This window comes from Lepisma saccharinum, chromosome 5, assembly GCF_977018435.1.
Source record: "Lepisma saccharinum chromosome 5, izLepSacc3.1, whole genome shotgun sequence".
Classification (NCBI taxonomy): Eukaryota; Metazoa; Arthropoda; class Insecta; order Zygentoma; family Lepismatidae; genus Lepisma; species Lepisma saccharinum.
In genome coordinates this window covers 83354838-83379529 of record NC_139233.1, presented here as the reverse complement: position 1 = coordinate 83379529, position 24692 = coordinate 83354838, and the positions used below count along the sequence as shown (strand labels likewise).

The following is a 24692-nucleotide window of genomic DNA, read 5'->3' as shown; positions in this document are numbered from 1 at the left end:
CTAAACTGATTTTATCAAATAATTCATATTTGCCCTTGCTCATAAAAATGATTAAATAAAGATATAGTTTATAACGAAGACAAATTACTTCAATCTTGTACATCGTTGGAGAAAAATCGATATTAAGAAGAAATGTATTGGCCGCGGTGGCTCAGTCGGTAACGCGTCTGACTACCATGCTAATGGTCCCGGGTTCGATCCCCGGGCGGTTCTAATCCGGGAACTTTTCTAACGGTGGAAGCGGCCCCGGCGCCTACCCAGCGTCGAATAACATGGGTACCTGGGGGAAACCCTGGGGGGGTAAAGGCTGTCAGGGGCGTGATGCTGATCACATCACCCCCACTCACTACCGGATCAAGAAAGTGTGGGGCGTTACCCCCACACCCCCTATACGCCTTCATGGCATGGTGCTATGCACAGGGGAACACTTTACCTTTTTTTTTAGAAGAAATGTATTTAACTTGTGCTTAAACAACAAAATTTGCGTAAAAGATAGTAATAATCCTAGCCATTTTGGATTTGAAAAACAATGAAAACGTTGCATATATTATTTGGGATAATTATTAGCCTATAAATTCTGAATAAATGTTGCAAAAATATGCGAATGATATTATAACATAAGATAAAACTTAAACATGAATTATGAAAACAATTAAGTATAAATAATTTAATCCAAGTTCTTAACTTGAAAATATACAAATAAGATAAATGCCAATATATGACTGAAATCTGTCTAACATGGCGGTTGTTACAAAGAACATCTTGGAAAGCACAGATTCCAAAGTGACGAAGATGTGAAAACAGCGGTGCAACGCTGGCTGAACAGGCAGGATACCACATTTTACGAATGTGGCATCGACAAACTCGTCCCACGATTAAACAAATGCCTTAATCATTATGGTGACTATGTTGAAAAATAAAATGTTGCATGAACCACACCATGTGCATTGGTTCATCGTCTAAATAAAGTATGATGATTTGCAAATAGGCCTTGTAAACTTTCTTTTTGGATGCCCCTCATATTAGGAAATGTAGTACGTTAAAATACAAACTATACTCAGAATTCGATTCAAAACAAGTTAATCTGCATAACATCAACACTTATTCTTAGCAGAATAAGCCAGGAAGTGGAAGAGGCGAAAGTATTCGCAATGATGGCAGATGATGCGATGAATGAACAAGTGTCAGTTGTCCTATATTTGTATCACGGGCAGGTAAAATAACACTTTTTAGGTTTCGCCGCTCTTCAAGTCACTAGATGCAGGTTTGCTTTCTTCATATATCAAATAACTTCTTTCCAAGAACTCCATACATGCATGCAATTGTGTAGCACTTGCTACTAATAAAAGAGGAAGGAGGAAACAATAGTGAGAGTTTGACCTGCAGGTTTGCCAGGGCCAGATCAAAGTTGTGGGCATTACAAAAAAAAGAAATGGTTCTCACCATTTTCCCTTTTCAACCTCTCACACCTCCATTACTACTACCCTTTGCCTCCCCCCACCCCATCCCCAACATCACGCCACACTACTCAGTTTTCGACAAACCTGGCAACTCTTGCTGAGAAACTAATGAAGGTACAAAGGTAAAATTTCATTAACTGATTAACTATCAAGTTCTATCCAGGCTCAAGGTTCAGACATTGTGCATGTTGGATGGCCATTTCATCATTTGCATCATTCATCCTTATCCAAGATGTAGAAAAGTCAAAAATTGAAGTAGTTCCAATTTGTGGGATAAGAAATTATTTAGTTTCTCAGTGCTTCTCTGAGTCTGGTAGTACAGATTTGGTTTGCAAATTTAACACATACACAACATACATACAATGGAGCTAGTGCTATGACTGGTAGAGTGAAAGGTGTACCAGGGTCAGAATATTTCCTGAATCTCTGTAGCAATCTCAGTTTCCAGTGCAGTGTGTGAAAGAATGTTTTCATGTTTGAAATCTTTGAAAAGTCTTGCTCAAAACAGGATGTTTGCCAAGATGTCTCATTTGGCTGTCCTTGCTAATCTTATAACTTGAATATTTATATCACTAGTTACATCTCAAAGAAAGACTGTGAATTAAAAATTATAAATGTGATAACTATTTTAGACCATTTTCTACTCATCTCCCATAGCTCACTAGAAACAATGCAACTTACAGCACTTCCCATGAATAAAAGGAACTTATGCCTTTATTAAAATGAATCATATCAAGAATAACTCATAATTAAGAATTAAATTTAAGCAGTAGTTTATATTTAATTAAATTAAAATAATTTAGAATTTAAACTAGGCAGTAAACGCCCACCCTGTACATGCACAAATAGTGTTTTCAGGCATTTTAATGTAACTGCTCACCTACAATGTTTCCCCCCCCCCCCCCCCCCGTCTCTTTCCCCTTACACAGTCACTGCTATGCACATGCACGATAATTCATATTTGGATTGTCTCCCTGTTCTTACCAACAAAACACCGACCCGAGTGGTTAGCACATTGCGCTACGACACCAGGGGTCCCGAGTTCGAATCACAGCCTGGGAATGGATGTTTGTGTCCATTCATTAATTTCATCATATCATCACTCATCCCCATCTTCGCAAATTAGCCAAAAGTGGCTCTGAAAGCGAAGTAAAATAAAGCAAATCAATCTATCTTACCAACAAAACATTTCACAATAGTTAAGCTTATTGTCGTTCAAAGAGCCTAGGACAATTGCAACTGCAGATATTTGCAAAGAAGGCAAAAATGCAGACAATTGCGATCACTTCTCTCTTTAAAAGTTGAACAATGGACAATTGTGACCAGGTCGACCGACAAACTGAAATTCCCACACTCTCACCCTTTTCACGAAGCATTGCAATGCTTTCTCCATCCTCAACTTTCACTAGGTATTTTCTTAAGGATCAGATGTTACAAATTTGCCAGTGCTGTTTGTTTTAACACAGACACATATTTTGTTTACTTATATTTAAATGAGTAGTAATTTTCACTAAATTAATAATCCATATAGAAAATTTAGCTGAAATGTTCAAGAAGGAAATATGATAATGAAATAAAAGAAGCAACCCTTATAAAGCTTGCTTCGATTAGTGTAGTACCTGAGGAGAAAATTTCAATTTGATACTCTTTTGTTTTATCTTGATTTATCGTTTACATTATTAACAGACTAGTGAAAATCACAATTCATTTGTACTTACTTCCTGTTCTCTACTTTTTAGGAGTTCACTGCACGTTCTAAAATTATGAATGCAATGTATGTACAATTGACTAGGTTAGCTACTCTCAAGAGTTGACTGCTGTCGCTCGCTCAAGCTGCAGTCCGCAGACGATGGACACATTCTTTTCTGCCACCCTCCGAGTCACACTACAGCAAGATGGGTGAGGAGTGGAAGTGCCAGGGAGGTGGTAAGCTTAGGAAGATCGGTGAGGAACCAGCAAGTGTTTCCTCAATCAGTGATGCCAAACCCAGCAAAATGGTACTAAACCTACCGCAGTTTGATCTTTGTTGGCACCTAGCACCCTGCTTTTGGCTTCATGGCAAAATCTAGTATAGACTGCAAACACAAGTCCCTGGGAGAGGGAAATCGAATTCAGAGGAATATGTTTGGAAGGAATAAAAATAAAATTATTTCCAAATCTTATTTCTACTTCACCAGTGGACATGTTTCAAACAAAAGTGAGTTATTTACTCACGTGAAATTTTGTATATCCGCGTTGCACAATTTAATGGTTATTTCCGATTAATTTCGAAGACACACTGTCTTCATTTACTGAGGGTACCGCGTCTGGAGCAGAGATGGTACCATGTCACTGCTTTGTTTGTCCGGGAAGGGTAATACCTGTGTTTACATGATTATGAGAGTAATGTACTTTTGCCAAAAGTGTTTGATACCTACAAAATCCTTATGTGCATTATTCTGTAAATTATTTATTTAGAGTAATTTTACATTGCTTTTCTCCCCTCTTTAGATTAATAGTGATCATAAAGATGAAAGATTTATGAATGTAAAATATATAAAGAACAAATACAATGATTCCAACTTGGAGAACCTCTTGCATAGCAGGGACTTTAAAGCTGGGAAAGGATCATTTTCAGCATCCATAGGGAATTTCATTCTGAGTCAAGCAGGAAGACAACAGAAGATTGGCGCGAGGAATTGAGTGCGTGTGGAAGGTGGCTTTGTGTAGTCCTTGGTGTTCCTATTGGCGATTCGAAAATGTATTATTTGTTTAGGTGTTAGTGGTTTAGTATTCGTGCTAGTGCTGTGTTTACTGAAGTTAAATGCAATGGTTATAATTGAGCATTTGTGTGTGAAAATATTTGGAACGAGATCTTTTCCGGAGAATTTGCAAATCGTTAATGCAGGTAGGCCAGTATCTCTTGTACAGTCACGGACACTTCTGGGTTGTAGCAAACCCATTGTCTTTCAATGCAATCACTACAAGCCAGAAGTGTCCGTGACTGTACCACATATACAGGGTGAATATAAAGTTTCGATCCATTTCTGTGAAAAACAGATATTAGAATCAAACCAATAATGAGAATGGAAACCCTAACACATAATCTATCAAAACTTCTACGGATAATGTAAACCTTATTCCAAATGATCACCTTGCAGGTCCACACAAAACTCCTGGCGACACACCGCTGCACAAAACACCTCTGTGTGGACGTGCAGGGTGGTCATTTGGAATAAGGCTCAGTGCAACCTGTGATGGATTATGTGTTACTCTGAGGTTGGGTTTACATTATCCATAGAAATTTGATAGATTATGTGTTACTAAGTGTTAGGGTTTCCATTCTCATTTTTGGTTTGATTCTAATACCTGTTTTTCACAGAAATGGATTGAAACTTTATAATCACCCTGTATATAAATAAGGTAGACTTCAGGAGTGGGTGGATGAATAAAGGGTCGGAGATTACCCACTCGTTAAAACCAGCATACGCCACTGTAGTGGAGGCACATAGTGGTTCGTATCTCACATAAAACCGTAGGTCCAGTCCCAATTAACATATCTGTGCATAAAAGTGGATTTAAAACTCAATTAATCAATAATTAGTAGAGGTGTGAAATAGATGAAGTTCTGTTTTATTTGTGTGAACAACGATTACAGAAAGAAAGAGACATACATCGGAAATATTTAATTGAAAATGCTGTTGCTTTGTGTCCATCAGTTAACATTATTGCCTTGCAAGCAACAAGTCCCAGATTAAATATACTTAAGTATCTCATAAATATATTCCCTATTTATGCATTTGCGTCAAACTTTGATTTATTATTTTAACTATCTGGAAAATAACTTCTCGATCATTTTATGTTTTTTTAAAATAATGCTATCAATACTTTTTATAATACACTCATCCTTTGGGAAGAGCAAGTGAACCCGGGTGGTGGGTCCTCCCGCCAGATTCGTCAATGCTTTCCAGTTTTCGGAGAACTATTATCCAAAATGAAAAAGCGCGCATACAAATAATAAACCACTTGACCCCACGGTTTGGTTTGAGTTGATGTTTAAGTCCACTTTGTGCACAGTAAGGCTAATTGGGACTGGACCTACAGTTTAAAGTGGAATCCGAACCACTATGTGCCTCCACCGGCACCGGGTATCGAACCTGGGACCCCTTGATCACAAGGCGACGACGCTACTGTGCCATCGGTAGGCCCACTAGACCCCACGGAAGCCTTAACACAAACTTTTGCCTGGCCATTCCCCGCCCCCTTCCCAACACGTGTTTGCAGAGAGTAGCAACAGGCGGAAGGCTGTTATTTTTAACTCCCCAAATCTCAGTTAACACAAGAAAGGAAGGCACCTTTTTTGAATGGTCTGAATTGTAAAAGAAGGTACAGACCATTAAAACCTTAAAACACTTCTAATAACCTTGGTCTGCACGTTGTGTTGGCTTGATTTGGTATTAGGGCGTGTCTGTGTCTGCTATGAGATAATTGATTGGAAAAGAAACGTAATTACTAGTCAAAAGTGGTCGTTACCACTATCAGCGCTTTACTACAGTTTTCTCCACCGAGTTAACGGCCCGAATTTTGTAGGTGGTCAGTGTTGTTGATATCACAAAGGAAAATAAAGAATTGTAAGTTGTGCATTTTAACATTATCCACAAATACGAGTACCAGATGACCCAATAAGATATTCCTCAATGTTACCCAAGACTGGAAAAAGGCGAATTGCTTGGGTGCGATTTGCATGGCGAGGCCCACATCAATGATAACAATAAGCTACAAGAACAATGAACTTGGTCTGTGAAAGATATGTAAAAGTGCAAATTACTAAAAACACTGTTTACAATGTCGTGGATTACTATAGGCGTAGCGAGAAATAATAGACATAATAATGGTTATGATTGTCATTATAGAACACCTATAAACTAATAAAATAAAGGAGTTTTATTCCTGTAATCAGGCACGTATCGAAGGGGGGGGGGCTTAGCGGACTCGAGCCCCCCCGAACGTTTTCGGTTTACACTAGGTAAAATGAGGTTTGTGGTTTCTTTTGGCGTGAAATAAAATAATGTGACGATAATTTAAGGAGATAAATAATTATCGATTCAAAATGGAGAATGTTCTGTAACCCTCTTATTAATAATAGCACGTATCCGAGGTGGGGTATGGGGGGATCGAGCCCTCCCTCCAAGAAATTTTTCAGTTTACACTAGATGAAATTAGTTTTTTTTTCTTCTTGAAGAATGTGACAATAATTTAAGGAGAGAAGTAATTATTGAGGGAAAGGAATGCCCTATAACCCTTTTATTGTTAATAGCACATATCCAAGGTGGGAATCAGGGGCTCGAGCCCCCCCCCCCCTTTCAGGAAATGTTTCTGTTTACACTAGATAAATTTACGATGTTGTCTTCTTGAATAATGTGATGATAATTTTAGGAGATAAATAATTATCGAGACAAGGCGTATCCAAGATGGGGGAGGTGGTTCGAGCCCATCCCCCCCAGGAAATTTTTCAGTTTACACTAGATAAAATTAGAGTTTTGACTACTTGAATAATGTTATGATAATTTAAGGAGAAAAATAATTATCGAGGCAAGACTGAGAATGTTCTATAACCCTGTTATTGTTAATAGGGTGTATCGAAGGTGAGGATGAGGTGGTTCGAGGCCCCCTACCGCCAGGAAATTTTTCAGTTTACGCTACATAAAATTAGGTTTTTGGCTTCTTGAATAATGTGACAATAATTTAAGGACAAAAATAATTATTGAGGCAAAACGGAGAATGTTCTGTTATCCTGTTGTTGATAATACTGCACGTAAACTTTTCTTGCGCTTTCTGTGTTGTCTCAGCGAACTTGAGCACTATGTAGAGACTTGTCAGCATTTGGAAACTACACAACAAAGGTAGCACTACACATAGGGCGATTCGTTGTAATTTTTAATCTCTGGAAAGCATGAGAGGGAACGTTCTTGAATAAGAGAAGAAGTCGAACCACTGGCAATATTTACGAATCGTTTTATCTGCGGAACATTCTAGAATATAATTAGGATATAAATACGCGACTAACAGAATTGGTTAATGAGACTTCAGTTCATACAGTCGATTAGTGATCATTCAGTGTCTATGTGTCACCGAGCCACCCTTGACTTCGACTGAGTTTTCGTTAAAATGTATACATAGTACATGTCCTGTGTATAATATGTCAAATCGTAAGATGTTGCCTGGTGAACAAGCACAGATAATAAAGGAGAAAGAAGAAAACTGAGGAGCATTCCCACCGCTTGAGGAGAATTTTTTCTTCTGTGGTCAACAAGAGTTACCACTTCTATGACAGTGGCCTACTAAGGGAGATTTCACACTGTGTCGCCTGAGGATTTCACAAGTCGAAAGTAGGTTTGTGCGGCCCTTTGTGTCGCTACGGTGTGAAACGTTGCTGTTGATTGGCTCAATCCAAACGACATGTGCCGCGTATCCCTTCAGTCTGAAATCTTCCTAAGTCTTGAAGATTAGTCGCAAGGATGGAATATTAGTGTTTTTGGTAAGGTTAGGTGCGAAGGCAGGCGACAGCACCCTAAAGGATAATATCCAAACATGCAGAAAGAACGCATCTTACTTTAATCTCCAATACGAAATAATAAAACTTCTGGAGTTGATTTTAAAAATGTGTCCGAAATAAAGAGAGGCGTGCCCAGGATTTTCGGAGGGGAGAGGGATTACGCATACTATTTTTGGTGGTCAGTCCTTATTTTGCCATCTTTTCATGTCTTTCACGCTCTTTTTTAAGGAATACTGGGCAAATGGGGTTATGACCCAACCAACCCTCCTTGGCCACATGACTGGATATAAATGAGTAAGCATGTGATCATATCGGAAGACAAAACATTAGATGTGTTGGGAACGGAAGGGTTTATGCTGTGCATTAGTTTTGCGATCCAGCTCTATTCTAGAAGACTTCCTTTGTTTCGTGCCGATATATGACAAGACTGCGGAAGCTCTGACAGACAATTTTGAACACTTGCGAGTGCTTAGGCCTGAATATGAACAATTTTGTGGGTTTCGGCTGTTATATAAGAGCTGCAAACATGGGTGGACAAGACACATTAGCGGTGTTCAGGCTCGAATCAGAGAGAATATTCGAGAACTTTCTGCGTCCAATTCGCAGCACACAGTTTGAATCTCGCGTTGTCCCGTGCATGTGTAACAGCTTCCAGAGGCGCCCACTTGTCAAAATTATTGGGGGGGGGGGGGGCTCTGATCATTGATCTCCCTCCCTTTTGTAAAAATAAAAATTACGTCTTCGTATAGCAGTTTTTAAGCAAATGAAATGTAACATGAAAAAGTTTAGAAAATGTTTCAGTCTTTTGTGTCTGCGCATTTGTTTTTTAGATAACAATTAACATTGTTATTGAAAAGTATGTATTTAGATTAAGAGGCCAACCTAACAGTTTTATGCGGCCTCGGTAGCAGAGCATGTTGGGTGGTCAACTCAACTCGCTTTGATCCGGAGGTCTCGGGTTCAAGTCCCAGCGAGAGCATGGGTTTGTTTTAATGTCCGCTACAGACCTATAAAGAAGGACATGTGATGGGTGCAAATAACCTTAGTGTTGACGTACCCATAAAAATAACGAATATTTACAATATTTAACAGTTTTATTTAATTATTTACATAAATGCTAACGCAAATCGCAGAAAAATAGTTTTACTTTTTTGTTCTTTCTACAACATTTAACTTTTTAAAATTTATTTTGCAATAATAAAAAAAACACATAGCATGTACACTAAGATATAAAGTGACATAAAAGCATATGAACATGATTTCAAAGTAAAGCAAAAGTTGCACTGCGCACTGGTTTATTTTTTATGAACTCTTGGGATGAATGGTGGAAGCGAAATTATTATGGACATTTCCACTCAATTTTTTTTACAACAATTTTAAAATATACACCCTGGAAAAATGACCCCTGCAAGTTCTCGCGTTTCTCTGCGTCCAGTTTAAGGTAGAAACGGGACTTCCAAAGTTGGGAGGCTAGCGTTGCGCTGAAAACACGCCGCCGCCATGTTACTACGTCACTCCTTAGGGAGAGCTCGTTTGTCGTCTGCTTCGAGCGTCCAGTTCCGGATGGGTAGCCCACGGTGAGCGAACACGTGCAGCAGTTTTACAAATCTGTACCGATTTAAATAATGGAAGAAGGAGCGATAGGGGAAAGGAAAGCTATGCTTTGTAATGATCATTCTTCTATGAAATATCCGTGCTGCTCACGTGCAAGATTAATGAAAGGGTTCAGCTGCGTGTGTGTTCTCAGGCAATGAGAAAAATATTGCTTATAAAATTGGTTGCTGACACGACACTCAAAAATATTTTTTAAACTTATATTTATCGATATTTACCGTAACCTATGTAGTGCAAAATAGGAATTTTCACATTCTTTACTTTATTTATAAAGCCTATTTAACTTCCTTTTCTATAAAGCAATTTCAGTTTGTGTTCCATTTCTGTTGCGCAAATTATGATCAAACATTTTTGTGCAGATAAGAGAAAACACACTGAGAAGATTACATTAGTTGCACAGTACATATCTGTACTTAGTTTATGTATAATTATTACAAGGAAATAATGTGTATAACCATGGGCGTATTTAGGGGAATTCAACGAGTCCAACCCCTCTCTTTTTTGGTTCAATAAAATTACCAGTTTCCTTGTTCTATCCGCTTGTTCATAAAAAATTCCTTCAGACTTATTTCATTCTCTTAAATTAGAAACGTATAGGACGGGATACGGATGGGAAGGAAATTTCGTAATTCCACACACCAGATGGGACTGCAGACCAATATCTGCAATTTTCTGATAGTTTCGGAATTTCTGCGATTAGAAACTGCATTGAAACTATCAAATCAGTTATTTTCCCCCCCTCGAATCATATTAAAGAAATTTGGTCCTTAAAAACGTAGTGACAGAAGATGAACAGAAAAGTATCAATACTTCGTGACTACAAACACACAACTTTGTCTGGTCCAACATCCCCTCCCCCCATGCTCCCCAACAAGCTTCCGGACATCAGTGTCCTGGATTTTCACTTACGAAATAAAGGAACCCTAATCATAACAAAAGTTGATCCATCCCTCCCCCCATGAACTATATACACGCCCATGCTTATAACAATATTCCATACTGAAATGGTACGATATAATTATTTTGAATTTTGTACTGCCAAAAAAGCCGCCTCATCTTGTTACCCCGAACGCATTAATTGGTTGGTTCACAACTTCACCACTAAGGATCCTATCGAGACGAGACATGGCAGCCTTGGTCTCGTTCTCGTTGAGAGTTGTAAATGTCTGTCTCGTGTTTATTTGTAAATGTCTCATTGACAGTCTCGTCTCAATTTATAAACATTCGTCTCGGTTTGAAAGGTCAATTCTCTTTCTCGTCTCAAGTCTAGAAAAATATAGAATTAACAACGTATGCAGAGGCTTATCATTATAAATACAAAAAAACTCTTCCTTAATATTTTATTATTATTATTATTATTATTATTATTATTATTATTGACTCCTCGTTTCGACGGTACAGCCCTCGAAAACTAAATATTATCCTGCTTATATATGAAAACCAAACTGCTGATTCAGAATTACCAGGAATGAACTGGCGTTGTAATTATTATACACAAAATTCATGATTTATCTCAGGAAGTCGCATGTTCCAGGTTTGACTCTCGACCTGGGCATGACTGTTTCCTTGTGAGTGACATTTCATTGAACTGGAAATTGTTACATGGGAGGATGTTTGCTCGAGACTTTGGGGACAGCTAGGGGGATTCTTCTATTGTTAATGTTAGTGTTGCTCACGAGACGAGGCATGTTCCGTCTCGTCTCATAAAAGGAGATGGGACAAGTGAATGTTTTCGAAATGAGATGGGACAGAAGAAAAAGTTCGTCTCTTATCATGGCAGGTTGGGTGATACTTAGATTGTGCAGTTGGTAGTAGTGTGTGTGTGGGTGGGGGGATGTACTCCTGCACCCCGACTTCGAATACAGCTTGTAGTTATTCATCTTCATTGTAGCGATTAGCCAAAATTGGAAAAAAATGTTATGTTAGAGATGATAATTAATAAATAAATTAACCATGCGTTCTCATCGTTGCGGTTAAACAAAGTGAACGGAAAAGCGACGTAAAAGTAGGCTAAATACAAAAATTTGCAATATATATATTAACTGAAGAAAACTGTCATTTACTGCAGGAAATTGAAAAACTCACCGTACCTTTTTAAACCGTATCACCTCTTATATTGCAGAAATTGGCGGGTAAACCAGTGTGTTCTAAAAGTATTATCTTAAAATTTGTGAAGAAAATATTATGACGAAAATAACTGTAATTCCAGAAAAGGCATTCCTATAATATTAAGTTCTTGCCAGTCAGAACTAACCTATGTATTCGCAATGAGCAAGGCTGTTCACGTGTTCAGCCATTGACTGTTACACGGTTTGCCTTGTCACCCTAATGGGAAAACCCTCTACCGAGTGGCTGAATTATAGTAAATACTACTATGCTAGGGCATAATTCATCTCCAAGAAATGGAGCACAGATTTTTGCACTGGAAGTTGTACGTTACTTGTTTTACACAGTAGCAAGTGAATTTTCTGTCGCTTCCGCGGCTCATGCTAAGTTGTCGGGACGAGCAGAAGCCCCGCCTGCACGCATTTCTAAGTGATGACGTCAAAGGACCTCCTGTCTGTGGAGAGGACGTTTTCAAATCTGTGACGTAGTAGGTGAATTTCAGCGGTGTTTGAAGGCGTGTTTCTCGAGAACCGAAACAAATATCGCCGAGATATTTTGCACATCTCATGTTTGTGTCATTATCTGTAAAATGAATGGATTTAAAACGTTTTTCATGTCAAAGTGGAAATGTCCATTGAAACACTAGCTTTGCAACCGGCGGCATATTTTTTAGATTGAAACAATGAACCCCACCCCGCCTACCTAGTGTTGCGGTTCTCTGACGATAAGCACAAAAATAACGGCAAATTGCCTTTCATTCAAATAGTGATGGGTTATGGCCGTTCCTTTTCGGGAGTCAGTTCTCCGGAGCTCGCTCACCGCAAGGAGTCGTTCACGAGGAGTCGATCAAAGGAACGATGCAGCTCCTTTTTTGCGAGGCAGTTCACTGGAGCTTGCTCACTGAGAGAGTCGTTCAAAGGAACGACCGACACCACTAGTAGGGTTTTTTTCGTGCAGTTGAGCGAAGGGGGAGGAGAGGATTGTTGCTGGAGTTATTGAGTGAAAAAGATTAGGGAGGGAGGGAACTTCGCCTACTACTCCACATGAAAAAAAAAAAAAAAAAAAAAAAAAAAGGAGAAGAGAACATACACAGCAGGAAGGAAACAATGTACTGGTCAGGGTGCGAAATCATTGAAGACTGATGGGGATGGGGGAAGAAGATCTTAGTGTATTTCAACTTATATATATTTTTTTGTGTTAGATAAGTTCTGAGTCTTCTTTGTTGGATTCAGGTACGTAGCTAGGGGAGGGGCTCGGGAGACTGAAGCCCCCCCGAAATCCTACAAATGTGTAACTTAATTAGTGTACTATATTAATTAATTTTACCCCCAACAAGATTAAACACCTTGTATAATAAGTTGTAATATACTGAGAAATACATCTTCATAGCATCTACACCCCCTATCTTCTCCTTTAGATGGCGGCTGCTGATAAGAGATGAACCCCTCCCCGAAATGAAATTTCTGGCTACAGGTCTGGTTGGATTCGTTGCGTCACATGCATTTTCGTACCGTTAGATTAACTGTGACAATTAAACATGGACGTACACACACGTATCTTTTTCTGGAGGGAAGCAAACGAGTCATATTTATCCACGTACTAGTCGGACAGTCCTTCAGTTTGAAATTGTCATGTTCCTTTTACACCATTCTAATAATGAACAAGTTACTGCGACTGAAATAAAATAATATGTGTGTAATACAATTGTATTTTGCAAATCATTTTTCAGGGGGTCGTCGCCCCCTTGCCCCTCCAGTTACTGATCTCCATGCATTTGGATAAACGGCCAAACAAACACCCATAAGAGAATGGAGGACACAACGCTAATACTTGGATTGCAAATAATAGCACTTTAATTCACACGCTCTCCCCAGTCCTCCCGGACCCACCTATTCTTTACGATGGTAGTTGGGGGCGTTCTGCCGTTTGAAAGACATTTCAATAAAAAAGAGCACAAAAAAGGAACCCTGTGTGTTTCATCGGAGCTTGTTTCCACCTGCGAAGTTCCTTTTACAGTTATTCTCACGTTGCGAAAACATGTCACAGTAAGTGTTAAAAGTGAATAACCAACCCATCCCTCCCTCCAACCCTTGTTGTTCCGCTACTGTATTGTTGTTATAAATAGAGTGGCGCGCATTTCTCTGTGGAAAAAACTATCTCGATGCGAAACCGAGAAAGACATTCGAGAACGAGACAAACATTTTCACCTTAATACGAAACCGAGAAAGACATTCATTTCAAACTATGAAAAAACCGAGAACGAGACAAACATTTTCAATTCGATAGGAAACCGAGAAAGACATTCATTTCAAACTATGAAAAACCGAGAACGAGACAAACATTTTCAATTCGATACGAAACCGAGAAAGACATTCATTTCAAACTATGAAAAACCGAGAACGAGACAAACATTTTCAATTCGATACGAAACCGAGAGAGACATTCATTTCACACTATAAAAAACCGAGAACGAGACAAACATTTTCAATTCGATACGAAATCGAGAAAGACATTCATTTCACCCTGTGAAAAACCGAGAACGAGACAAACATTTTCAACCCGATACGAAACCGAGAAAGACATTAATTTCACACTATGAAAAACCGAGAACGAGACAAACATTTTCATCTCGATACGAAACCGAGAAAGGCATTCATTTCAAACTATGAAAGACTGCAAGAACGGGACAAACATTTTCAACTCGATACGAAACCGAGAAAGACATTCATTTAACACTATGAAAAACCGAGAATGAGACAAACATTTTCATCTGGATACGAAACCGAGAAAGGCATTCATTTCAAACTATGAAAAACCGAGAACGAGACAAACATTTTCAACTCTATACGAAACCGAGAAAGACATTAATTTCACACTATGAAAAACCGAGAACGAGACAAACATTTTCATCTCGATACGAAACCGAGAAAGACATTCATTTCAAACTATGAAAAACCGAGAACGAGACAAACATTTTCAACTCGATACGAAACCGAGAAAAACATTCATTTCACACTATGAAAAACCGAGAACGAGACAAACATTTTCATCTCGATACGAAACCGAGAAAGGCATTCATTTCAAACTATGAAAACCGAGAACGATACAAACATTTCCAGCTTGATACGATACCAAGATAGACATTCCTATCAAACTATGAAAAAAAAGAAGAGAATTTAACACGCTTTTGATGTAATTGTATCTTACTTATATTGTGTAATTGTGCTTGATTTTTGTGAGGGGGCTGTTTAATTTAGGAGGGAGGAATATTTGCGTTTAATTGCGTGAGATTATTCTGAAATTCTAACATTTTGCGTAGAGGCGATTTATTTTTTATTTAATCTGCTTAGTTTTGATGTAATTGTAGCTTACTTACATTATGTGTTTTTGCCAGTAAATTTGAGAATGAGCTCATGAAACTTATGTTCTTGGTGTTTTAATTTCCATCAGACATTTTGAGGTAATGACATTTCAGAATGATTTTATTTTTTTATTGTGATTTTAAAATTTTAAGTCGGTAGATGTAGATCTAAAATGACCGAATGGAATATAAAGTCAGCCAGGGCGGGTGAATCCATGTGACACATGAATGACTTGGTCAGTGAATAAGTTAGAGCCATGCATTGCAGCTAGGTTAAGAGAAGCTAGTAATTACACTGTGAACAATTTTCTTATCTTTAAAAACAAGATTTTTCTGCCTGTTTGCTGCCTTTCCAGGTTAAATGTGTCAACGACAATGAATGAATAAATGTACATGCCTTAACTTGTTTAAATTAATCGCTAACTGAAAATCTGTATATCCTCCTCAATTGTATCTATTAATATTTTTCTTTCGAATGCGTTTCAATGCTAAGATCAAAATGCAAAATTGTGCGTACATAAATGTAAATCACTACATTTGGAAGAAAAAATTAGATGTTCGAACTTATCTAGTACAATGTATATATTACTTTATATTTTGGTATATTAAAATAATTGGTATTCAGCAGATTTGTATAACCTTATTTACTATTCTTGTTTAACAACATTCTGCTGAACATTACGTAGTAATTCTTTCCCGCTGTAGAAGCAATATTCGGAAATGCTGAGAATTGAACAGCTCTGGCTACTGCTGGAAGGGTCGGATCGGCGTGACGTCACGCGGCAAGGGAGTGGCCTTCTAGCTCTATAGGGTGATGACCCGGCGCCCACCCAGCGTCGAATAACATGGGTACCTGGGGGAAACCCTGGGGGGTAAAGGCGGTCAGGGGCGTGATGCTGATCACATCACCCCCACTCACGACCGGATCAAGAAAGTGTGGGGCGTTACCCCCACACCCACTATACGCCTTCATGGCGTGGTGCTATGCACAGGGGAGCACTTTACCTTTTTTGCCGCTTATTGGGCGATTCTTCATGTGATCAGATTTCATGTTGTTGGGAGAGGACGTGTTTGTTTGTTGCGTTGCTGTAATATTTTAACCGGTCCGTTTGTTTAGTGTTTATTGTATTTAGAGTATTCTTTGTTGTATATAGCGTGCTGTTTTAGTGTCTTATTTTTTTGTACATAATTTTCTGTGTTCTGCTTGAGTGTGTCGTGAGCTTGTGTGAAGAATGTCAAGCACAGGAGGCAATACTCGAGATAACAATGTACCAAAGAGGCCATGCACTAAAAGAAAAAGGAATTCTTCTCAAAGGACAAACGCGGGAGATGGTTTGTTCTGAGCGCAAATAATTTGAGCAAGAGAAAAACAATGAGGGTCCAATCATTTCTGTAAATAAAGTTCTGGTCAGGACTGCTGCTGCTTTCGGCGTGTCTAAGAACAATATTGTTACCATAGGGAAAGAAAAATATAATGTGGTAGAAATAAATAAATAAATGCGAGGCTTCAAAACTGGAAACCCCAGGAAAGAAGAAGAGGAATATCAGTAAACGCGTGACAAATTTAGATACCTTTCAGCAATATGCTATTCGTCGCCATATTTACCTTATTATAGGAGGAATGATCATCCCACTGTTGGGAAACTGCGCGTTTCGTTGAAAGATTCGGGACTTTTTCATGGTGGGGAAACATCTTTAAGGACAGTCATAAAATATCTGGGATTCTCATACAAAAAAATTAAAGGACGCAAAATAAAGTATGGAGGCGTATGGGGATGTGGAGGTAGGGCTCCACACATTCTCGACCTCGACCTAGGCCATATTATGGAGGTGATGCGGTGATGTGGTTCACGAACCGCCTTTACCGCAGGTTTGCCCCAGGTACTCACTTGGGCTGAGTCGACCCCGGAGCCGCTCTGGATATTTGAAAAAGTTCCACAAACCACCGCGGGTCTCCCGCGTGAAAGTCAGACTAGGGTGACCAGACGTCCTCTTTTATACGGACATGTACTCCTTTTTAGGTGTCTGTCCGGGCGGATTTTTTAGAAATCGGTAAATGTCCTCCTTTTTTTGGAAAGAGTATAGCATTGACCATAGAAAATGTGCTGCATACAGAATGCTTCATTTGGTGCGCGTTAATTCGAGCTATGATTCGAGCAATGCGCACCTAGCATCTGGGAGCTCAATACGATCACTTTCCCGACTGAGTCATTAGTAGGGCGCGTATTTATGGCACTAAAAACCTCTGAAATAGGCAGTCAAATAGGCCAAAAATGATGAAAATAGGCACAGAAAACACCATAAACCAGTGATGTTCGGTGACGTCGACCCTTGGGGTAGCAGTCAGTGGCGTGCTCAAGGGGTTGGGGTTGTTGTGGGTCACACCCCTCCCCCCCCTTTAGGGCCCAGTATTCCTAAAAAAGAATGTCAATAAGAGGAAAAGATTGCAAAATGATGAATGAGTACTAAAACCCCACCCACATTCGAAAATTAAAGGAAATTTGATTTCACCACCAAGTCCGAGATCCTGGGTTCGAATCTCTGCTTGGCCATAGGTATTCTTTGCGTGTGTCCCTTCATCAATTTTATCGTATCATCTTCGCGATTAGCAAAAAAGTGGGGGAAAGGCGAAGTAAAATAAACCATATCAAGCAATCAATCAATGATTTGATTTCATTTTTGTTACTTAGCGTCGCTTTTTTGTCACATTTGGTTAATTACGAAGATGATACGATAAAATTAATGAAGGGACAAACACAAAGAACACCCATGCCCAAGTCGGAGTTCGAACCCGGAACTCCTGGTGTCCTAGCGCTCTGTGATAACCACTCCCTCACGGTTGGTTGATTTGGTGTTTTAAGTCCACTTTATGCACAGAAACAAAACAGGTAACAAAACACACTTTTTTGTAGTTTCTTCAATAATATTCATTTGGCTTTTCGAGTTCTGAGATACATTTTTCATTCCAAATTATTTCATTATTCATTGCAGAGTACAGCACATAGGAACAAGAATGCGGTCTCATCACGGGTTCGAATCCCGGTCTGGATTGTTCATATGAGATCCCTTCATCAATTTCATCATATCATCACTCATCCTCATTTTCGCGATAACCAATGTGGCAGAAAAGCGAAGTAAAATAAACCAAACCAACAACGATATGAACACGCGTTCTCTTGCCCAAATAAATACATCCGTATTATGACTGTTAGAGGCCAAGTGTAGTAAATTTAAATAAAACACTACTAAAACGAGAGAGAGAGAGCCCGAACACATATTTGTAATTTAATCATTATATATTCCATACTTGAAAAAAAGAAAGAAAGAAAGCATAACATTATTGTCTGCACATAACACGTTCCCATTTCATAAATAATAAAACTACATCCCATATTATACATACATATTGTAAAACGTGTAAAAGGTTGTGTAAATACAGAGAACAAAAGTACTGCAGAAAATTTTACCCTGAGTTCTTTAGATGATTTACAAAAAATCTATTAGAAACCAATCCCCTATATGTCCTATGGGGGATAGACTAGGGGACCTGAAAGCCTGGGCTTTCAACCAATTGCAGCGGGGGCGAGGGGAGCAAGGGAGGTAGAGGTAGAAATCTTCCTTTTACCTTCGGGCGGCCGTTTCTACCTGGAAACTGGTCAGGCGGAGGAAGAGCGAGCTAGGGTATCCAGCCAGCTTTGCCCGCGGATCGGACCGATGGACGAGAAGCGCGTGGAAAAGAAAGTGTTGCATATGAGCTGTGGTGGCTTTAACAAGACAATAAATATTGTGATTTGAATATAATTCGAAATGTGAGATTGATTGATCTATCTCTGCTAGACTAGCTATTCCTCAGTACACGTCACTGCCATATACTAAGAAAAGGCACCCCAAAAATTAAAAAAGGACATAAAAATAGGCAATGGATGTGAACTTATTTAAATTTTCTTATTACAATGCACAGTTATACTGTATTGGCACTTCAGTTTATACATAAAAGTGCGCTAGCGATTAACATACTATAATACTCTTTTGATCGAAATTCACATTTGCGGGGAATCGTCTGTTAAAGTAATTCTCACAAAAAGAGCTTGTGCTAACGACTGCGAATTTGAACAAATGATGAATAAACAATTTGCACCATTGTAACAAAAAAAATATTTAAAACAATGTTCCAATTCAGACCATCAAATCTGACGAATTCCAGATTTCAGTCAGTACAACATCAACAAGGCCTTACTTACATCTTTCAATATAGGGAAAGCCAAATGCACGTAAGAAAAAAGCTGGAGTATGCAAAATTGCAGAATATCCATTTTTTGGGCACGATTAAGCAAAATAGGCACTAACCATCAAAATAGGAATTTATAGGCACTATAAAAATGTGTTTTCAGAATAGAAACTCCTTGAAACGAACTTAAAGTTTAAACATGAAAGACTATGGTTTACTACAAAGGAATAAAAAAACGCAAATTTCCGCACCCCTGTCATTAGTATTAAGCGCTGAGACTGCTGGAACGCATGTAGTCTGTGCAGTTCTTTTTCGGTTGATTGATTTGGTTTATTTTACTTCGTTTTTTCGCTTTTGGCTAATCGCGAAGATGAGTATGAGCGATGATATGATGATTTTGATGAAGGACACACATGCCCAGGCCGGGATTCGAAACCGAGGCCTCTGGCGTGTGCTAACCACTCCAACACAGAGGTCGGCAAGTTCCTTTTCGAGTTGTACATACGCGATACAGAAATGAGTAGTGAGAATTTTGATTATTAAGTAATATTTACTTTCATGAAATAACGAAGCGAAAGAAAATATCCAGTTTTAAAGGATGGAAGAAACGAATATGGGTTAAAGTGTAAGGTGGTTGCCACTTTCCCCTGCTGTTGAAAGAGTGCCAGAAATATTCGTGGCATTGAAATCATATTTCTCTACCCAATCCAAACTACCAAACTACCTAAAATTTTAATTTGGCTTTCCGAAATAAGTTAAGCGAATCTTGCTTGTTACATTTGCATTCACTTGTGGAGATATTTCAGTCTAATATCAAAAAATTAGAAAAGGAGTAAAATTCTGTGCTTCAAATTATAGATATTCTTTGTAATTTGTTAAAAAACAGATTAGGAGATTGCTTTCTTTGCTTAAACGTAAGATGAAGTTCTTGAAAGAGATCTTCTGAAAAGCATCTGTGAGCAAAATGTTTGTAAGATTTTGTATATTGGAGTAATGGCAAATGTATAGCCATTTTTTGGGGTGTCCTCTTTTTTATGACTTCGTCCTCCTTTTTCGCTTGCTCTGTCCTCTTTTTTGAATGTATGTGTCTGGTCACCCTAAGTCAGACGCCCCCACCAACTGGACTTTGTGCAATTCGGTTGCGGTATAATTGAAAGATGGGCAGACTTTAACGGCGACTTCGGAAAGAAATGATTATTGAAAGTGTATATATTCAATATTTTCAGAATGGATTGAAAAGGTAACCTGTTTCATTAATTCGTTCATGTTGTAAGGGAGATGGAAATGAAGAGAGAAAACAATAACATATTCATCATTGTTGTCATCATTGTCATTCCGTTTTCCTCGAAAAACAATAACACATTTCATCATTGTTGTTCCTTTTCATAACACGTTTTCCTCGACACAGCGTCAGACGGCTGCACTGCGTACCGTACCGTACCGCATGATATGGCAACACCGTGACGCGTGTTCCTTCAGCTACAACGCCTAGAATAACGTAGTGTGGAAAACGGCATGGTTCTGCGCTCTCTGGCTGGTTCCACTCGAAAATGGTCCGCTAGAGGCGCTGGTGTTGAACCCGGTGCTTGGTGGTCGACTGGTTATAATGGAAGTAAATGGAGTTTTCGCTGCAACGTCTGATTCTTTTACATGAATCATTTCTATGAATGTGATAATTGCTATGATATTTGGTACAGTGGTCGCGAAGATATTAACGAACATTCTAGACAGTCGACCACGTCCTGTTATCGTCATACTTTCGTTAATAATACGGGAGAAAAAATACGCGTGGAATGTTCTTGGCAACTAAATTTTTGTGTATGAATTAGGTTCATTATTATTATCATTATCATCATCATTTCTTTTAAAGATATACACACTGAAGCATTTGTATTTTGGATATTTACTGTCTCTTTTCTTCCGCTTTAAACTAATCGCGGCGATGATGATAATGATGATTCCATGAAACGACAAGGGGAACCCCACAAAACTTTCTTAGTGCCATCGACATGAGTGTAAGGCAACTTTCAAACCAATGGGACAAACGACACGGGATGTTCACACTGTCACACTAGTGACACACACTTCCAGACTGTAAAATAGCATTCATTGCACATGAGGGTCCAAACAGCAAACGACACGTCCATATGGCGTATTCGAGTGCTACTTGTTAGTTCGGTCGGAAAGCTCCTTAAAGGAAGGGTGCTCAGACCGAAGCGACGTGCTACAATGGGAGTTCCCAACTAAGTGACAAGCGACATGGTGCCTTCAGTCTATTGGCAAGCGTTCGCTGCTAATTCCTCCGTAACACTGCAGACTTCTTGGCTCATCATCTCTCTCTCTCTCTCTCTCTCTCTCTCTCTTGCTAAATAGGTGTTTCTCTGAAGGCGTGTTTCCTCAGATGTTCAAGAAAGCCAACGTTGTACCCATTCACAAATCTGGAGATAAAAATAGTGCTACATCATACAGACCAATATCACTCCTGAGACCTCTCTATAATCTGTGAAAAAAATAATTAAGGACAGATTATTCAGATTTACATCTCCGTATATCAGTACTGTCCAACACGGTTTTCTTCCTGGTAGCTCTTGCTTGACTAATTTTTCAGTTCTCCTTTCACATGCCACCAGGGCTATTTCCAAAAATTCCCAGCTAGATGTGATATACTTGGATATTTCAAAAGTCTTTGACAAAATAAACCATGCTCTTCTTATTCACATATTACGAACTAGATTTAACATACATGGAATATTTATCTCCTTAATCCAGGATTATCTACACTCACGTACACAGCGTGTCACTCTTTCAGGCGTCTCTTCTGATTTTCTTCCTGTCTTGTCCGGGGTGCCACAAGGGAGCGTCTTGGGCCATCTCTTGTTCATCCTATACATGGACGATCTCCCACAAAGACTTTCCTCACTTCCTGTCAATATACTCATGTTTGCTGACGACTGTAAACTTTTCAAAGAAATCTCAACCACACAAGATCCTGTGATTCTCCAGAATGCTCTTTCCGAACTTGTCACATGGTGTAAGCAGTGGAATCTACAACTTAAGGCTCGGCTGGACCTTTGGCATGCAAATGGGCGAATTTTTTCAAATTTTCCTCTCCATTCGAAAAACTTCTTGGATATTTCAAAATATGAAACATTACATCCGCTTAGAATTCCTTCTAGAGCATTGACGTGAAATTTCGTGTAGTTTTCTTTCACTGTTGTCTAGATATTATCAATAGTTTTGTGATTACATAAGTCTATTATACTATTGATAATATCTAGACAACAATGAAAGAAAACTAAATGAAAATTCACGTCAATGCTCTAGAAGGAATTCTAAGCTGATGTAATGTTTCATATTTTGAAATAATTCCAGGAAGTTTTTCGAATGGAGAGGAAAAAAATCGCCCATTTGCATGCCAAAGGTCCAGCCGAGCCTTAACCCGCAGAAATGCTCCTCCCTCACAGTTTCTTTAAAAAAGAACAAAATACATTCTCATTATGTTCTTGAAAACAATTATATTACTACAGTTGCGCCTCAAAAAAATCTAGGTGTTATCGTAGATGAAAAACTGAACTTTAAGGAACACATCGCAGCTACAACTAAAAGTGCAATGCGCCTCTTAGGCCTCCTCTACAGATTCACTGAAATTGATACTCCAACTTCTCTTAGCCTATTTTTCAAATCATTCATTTCTCCGATTCTTGAATACTGCTCTCCAGTCTGGGCAATGGCTTCCAATACAAATCTTTCTAGCATGGATTCCGTCCTCAGCTTCTTTACCGCCATTGCTCGTCATAGAATTCCTTCTCTGCGGCATCTTCAGAAACCTGACATCCTGACTACTTTGAACATCCAGTTACTGCAGACCCGGCGCGATATGGCCGATATGAAATTTTTCTACAAAATCATCAATGGAAAATTAAGATCTGAATTTCTGCTTACAGAATTCAACTTCAGAGTTCCCTCTCGATCGACCAGAAACACTGAATTGTTCCACAACTCTACCGCTAGGCTTTCCCTTATACAGCGCGCTCTATTCCACAGGCTGCCCCAGTTCTACAATAAACTACCCACAAACATAGACATTTTTGCCCCTGAAAGTATTTTCCGATCATCCCTAAAAATGAATATGTAAATCTTTGTTCGTTTCCTTGTTTATGCCTTATGTTTATATTTAACCTTTCTTGTTTTTACCTTAAACCATCTTGACTTGTTATTGTTTATTTCATAGAGTTTTCAGTGTACAATGGCCTTAAAAGTGCTGTATCTGAAACTTGGAATAAATAAATAAATAAATAAAAAAAAAGTAAAGTGTTCCCCTGTGCTTAGCACCACGCCATGAAGGCGTATAGGGGGTGTGGGGGTAACGCCCCACACTTTCTTGATCCGGTCGTGAGTGGGGGTGATGTGATCAGCACCACGCCCCTGACCGCCTTTACCCCCCAGGGTTTCCCCCAGGTACCCATGTTATTCGACGCTGGGTGGGCGCCGGGGCCGCTTCCATCGTTAGAAAAGTTCCCGGGTTAAATAAATAAATAAAAAAAAATGCTTTCGGTCCGTTCATTACATGGCAAGATTTTATGTGAAATATTCCTTATTCCCTGTGTGGGAATAATCGTGTTGTGACGATAACTATTGTATGTCTCACTTAACTGTAGTTTTCGCGTTATAGCAGTAGTTTTTACTTTAAAGGCGTTAAATATATTTAAACTGTTTTAAGGATAAAACAAATAATAAATTTCCTTACTATGGAAAAGCAAACAAAGCCCGCAATTTTCGTAATTTTTGTAAGGTTTACAATATTTTTAATAAGTTTTCCATTCAAAGAAATTATCGAGAATAGTTCTCTCTCACAATATTTTTAGAGATAGATATCTGAATCGGCATTTTAGCAAAGTACTTCTTTCTGGAGTATTATTACAACATAAAATTACTAAGCTTGAATACATTGAAAAATGGAATTAATACTGGATTTCGGAATAGTATACGAGGGTCACTATTTATATTTTGAGCCTAACAATGAAAAAACAGGAATTTGGCATTGAAAACTGCTTTATTGTTTTTCGAAGTATTCTCCTTTATGGTCAATACACTTTTCCATTCGTTCGAACCATTTGTCAAAGCAGTTTTTCTAATCTTCTTGAGACATCTCCATAATATGGTTTTTGAACGCATCAACGGCGTCTTCCGCCGACGAAAATCGTTGTCCACGCAATTTATTCTTGACATTCGGGAACAAGAAGAAGTCATTGGGTGCCAAATCAGGACTGTACGGCGGATGACCCATCAATTCGATTTTTTGACTGTTCATAAAGTCGATTGTTAGACGAGATGTGTGACAGCTGGCATTGTCTTGATGAAGAATGATCCGACGGCGTTTGTTTGTTT

General features: G+C 38.8%; 1 protein-coding gene across 1 annotated transcript in view; it reads left to right on the top strand.

The window, feature by feature from the left end:
• LOC145987919 (uncharacterized) overlaps positions 1 to 24692 on the top strand; it is a 341487-nt gene that overhangs the window by 267523 nt on the left and 49272 nt on the right. The gene's annotated exons all lie outside the window — the stretch shown is intronic.